Genomic DNA, 4,266 nt, shown 5'->3' with positions numbered 1-4,266 from the left:
AAGAAAATAAGACTAAATTTTAGATTAAAAATTTAATGGCACTCTGAAGAAAAATTTAAAGATTACAAACCTTCAAAAACTATGCTATCTTTAAATGTGAAATTAATACTTGAGTTGTCTTACAAATTCATGTGCTTCAAAATGCAGCTTATTGATGTGGTATGAGGAATCAGAGGGATAAAAATAGTCTTAATTATTCAAAGACATAAAATAAACCACAATTAGTTTCCCAATAGCCTAAAAGAATGTATTCTTGAATATGTATTTTAATCAACAAAGAAAATTGTAAATGATTAAATCACAGAACAAAAATCTACAGACAGGATTTGAAATAAATCTTAAGGTAGGGATGATTTTAAGGTGAATATGAAGATAAAATTCAAAATGGTCTAAATATGGCTCTTTAAAATTATATGGGGCGAATAAATATGAAATAATTGCACATGGCGTGACTGTCACTTGACTGAATTTACAACAATCCAGAAAACACACCTCTGAACATGAGACTGTCTCCAAAGAGGTGTAACTAATTCAGAAAGAGTAATGGTGGTGTCCTCAGAGGCAAAAGAGGTTATCAGAGTCTCTGGATTTGGTGTTGGAGAGTTGGCCCAGTAGTTATGAGCATTAGCTGCTCCTGGAAAAGGACTTCAGTTTAATTCTTACCACCCACATGGCAGCTCACAGACACCTATATTCCAGTTCTAGAGGATCTGATACCTTTTTCTGGCTTCTCAGGACACCAGGCATGCACAGAGATACATGTAGACAAAACATACATGTATTTATAATTAATTACTATAGTATATGTATAATTATTAATATAGTAATAATAATAAAACTATAGGGATTGCACTGTTAATGAGGGCAGAGCATCTGTGGCTGGGACTAAGTAAATACTTCTTCCCTGATTTTCTTTCTGTCAGGAATGTTGGCACAGTAGTGTAAAATAACTAATACAGAGAATTTATTCTGAGAAGGGAGGTACTGCTGTGGTTCTGACCACGTGGTTCATGGGCCTCTGGAACTGGTTTGTACAAGGAATGCGAAGGAATCTGAAGGTGAGGACCAGTGCTGTACAAGTGGAACGTAGAGGTGCACTGTGGTAGAAACTCAGAAAACCAAATGGTAATGGAAATATCAAGAGTAAGATTTGACCGTGGGTTTTCGGAGGGAACAAGGATGCTTTGGGGATAGAGGCAAACAGAATTTTGGTAAAAATCTGCCTGTTTTACACAAGCCTTGAAAACTTTTAAGTCAGACTCAATTCAATAGTGTCAGTCAGAGAAAATTCAGGGTAGCGTAATATCTAGGACACTGTGTATTTATTCAGATTTATAGTGAGGGAGAGCAGAAATACGTGAACAAATAGTACAGTTTCGGGAAGAAATGAACATGAAAAGTTAACAACTTCAGAGGAGTAAAGCACAGAGAAAGCTGCTGTAATTATTAAAGAGATTAGCCCCACTAAAGACAAAATGACCATTCTGCCCTAAGCCAATAAGCAACGTGCCCTAAGTTCAAGATTCTACCCACCATGCCTCCAGCCTTTGATAATAAAAGTCCATTTGAGAGGAGAGCCTGCACTGAGAACACTGCTGAGGGGCTCCTATCCCTGCAAACAACCACCTGCCGGGATGCTCAATTGAGTTTCACATGTCAATGAGAAGTAAAAACACCTGTCTGTCAGTGAGGTCACACAACACCTCAAGCTGACAGCATTATGTGGAGAGCATCATTCATGTGGTTTCTCAGGCATATGTAAATGCAAACTCTGGTGCCATGGAGGCCTACACCAAGATTTTAGAAAGTTTCTGAGACCAGTCAAGGTTTTCCTTCAAGGAGAACCCAAGAAGTCATCTTAAGAAGCCGTGAAGGTAAAACTCAGCTTGCAATGAATATCCCAGGATATAGGAGATGTCAGGAGCATAAGGCATTTTCTGTGGAAAGCTATACGCATAGAGAGGAGCTAGCTCAAGAAAAAAGTTTTACAGGGTTACATTCCTACCAACAATGGAGGAGGGTACTCCTTTCTATACAATCTCTCCAGCATGTGCCATACTTTGAGTTTTTTATTTTAGCCATTCTGGTAAATGTTAGGTGTAAACTCAGGGTCATTTTTATTTGCATTTCCCAGATGACTAAGGACATTGAGCATTTCTTTAGGTGTTTCTCTGCCATTCAATATTTCTCTGTTGAGAAGTCTCTGTTTAGCTCTGCTTTTTAATTGGTTTACTTGGTTTGTTGGTGTTTAACTTCTTGAGTTCTTTATATATTCTGGATATTTGCCCTCTGTCAGATATGGGGTTGGTGAAGATCCTTTCACAGTATGTAGGCTGTCACTTTGTTCTGATGACACTGTCCTTTGCTTTACAGAAGCTTTTTAGTTTCATGACGTCCCATTTATATTGATTGTTGATCTTAAAAGCCTGTGCTTTTGGTGTTATGTTCAGGAAGTTGTCTCCAGTGACAATGAGTTCAAAGCTCTTCCCCACATTTTCTTCTAATAAGTTTAGTGTGTCTGGTTTTATGTTGAGGTATTTGATCCACTTGGACTTTACTTTTCTACAGGGTGATAAATATGGGTCTATTTGCATTTTTCTACATGTAGACATCCAGTCGGACCAGCACCATTTGTTGAAGATGCTATTTTTTTTCCATTGTATGATTTTGGCTTCTTTGTCAAAAATGAAGTTACTGTAGGTGTGAAGGTTTATTTCTGGGGCTTCAATTCAATTCCATTGATCTACCAGTTTGTTTTTATCCAGGCACCATATTTTCATTACTGTTGATCTATAATACAGCTTGAGATCAGGGACAGAGATGCCTCCAGAAGATCTTTTATTGTACCGGATTGTTTTAACTATTCTGTGTTTTTTGTTTGTGTATATGAAACTGAGAATTGTTCTTTCAAGGGGTGTCAAAAATTGTGCTGGTAATTTGATGGGAAGTGCATTGAATTTGTAGATTGCTTTTGTAGGATGGTCATTTTCACTATGTTACTCCTACTGAGCCATGAGCATGGGAAATCTTTCCATCTTCTGATATCTTTAATTTCTTTCTTTAGAGACTTGAAGCTTTTGTTTTGTTTTGTTTTTGTTTTTTTAATACAGATCTTTCAATTGGTTGGTGAGAGTTACACCAAGGTATTTTATGTTATTTGTGGCTATTATGAAAGCATTTGTTTCTCTACTTTTCTTTATCAGCCCATTCACCTTTTATATAGAGGAAGACTTCAGACTTTTTGAGTTAATTTTGTATCTAGTCACTTTGCTGTAGGTGTTTATTAACTTAAGGAGCTGTCTGGTAAAATTTGGGGGTCACCTTATACAAACACTTTGGAAATGAATCTGGTGCTTTCTCAAAAAATTAGGAATAGTGCTACTTCAAGATCCAGGTATACCACTCCTGAGCATATACTGACAAGATGCCTCATCATTCAATAAGAACATCTGCTCAACTGTGTTCATAGCAGCTTTATTTGTAATAGCCAGAATCTGGAAATAACCTAGATGTCCCTTAACCAAGGAATGGATATAGAAATTGTGGTACACTTACGTAATGGTTTACTACTCAGCAATTAAAAACAAGAAAATCATGAAATTTGCAGGCAAATGGTGGGACCTAGAAAAGATCATCCTGAGTGAGGTAACCCAGGGAGACACATGTGGTATATAGTCACATATAAGTGGTTATTAGGCATATAATATAGGACAGCCTACTAAAATTTATAGTTCTGAAGAAGCTAACAATAAGGATGACCTTAGGGAAGAGTCTGAAACCTTCATTAAGAAGAGCAGACAGCATAGACATCAGAAGTAGGACAAGACAGGGAACAGGACAGGACCCTTCCATGGGAGGCCACTGAGAGAATCTACCCACCAGGGTAACGAAGGAGATACTGAGACTCATAGACAAACATTAGGCAGAGTACAGGAACTCTTATGGGAAGAAGAGAGAGATAGAAATACATGGAACAATCAGCAACTCCACAAGTAGAAAAACAGAGACAAAAAATCTGGACCCAGGGGTCCCTGAAGAAACAGATATTCTGGACCATGCATGGAGGGGACCTAGAACCGCTGTTAAGAGGAAGGACATAGGCTGCTCAGTTTCCAAATGGTTCCCCAGTAAGGGGTTCAGAGGTTGTCTCTGACATGAACTCTGTGGGTAGCTCATTGATCACCTCCCACTGGGGGGTGCAGCCTTGCCAGGCTACAGAGGAAGATGATGTAGTCAGCCCTGATGACACTTGGTAAGCTAAGGTCA

Source organism: Meriones unguiculatus, chromosome 9 (assembly GCF_030254825.1).
Source record: "Meriones unguiculatus strain TT.TT164.6M chromosome 9, Bangor_MerUng_6.1, whole genome shotgun sequence".
Classification (NCBI taxonomy): Eukaryota; Metazoa; Chordata; class Mammalia; order Rodentia; family Muridae; genus Meriones; species Meriones unguiculatus.
The sequence above is the reverse complement of the archived record's forward strand: the minus strand, read 5'-3'. Positions refer to the sequence as shown.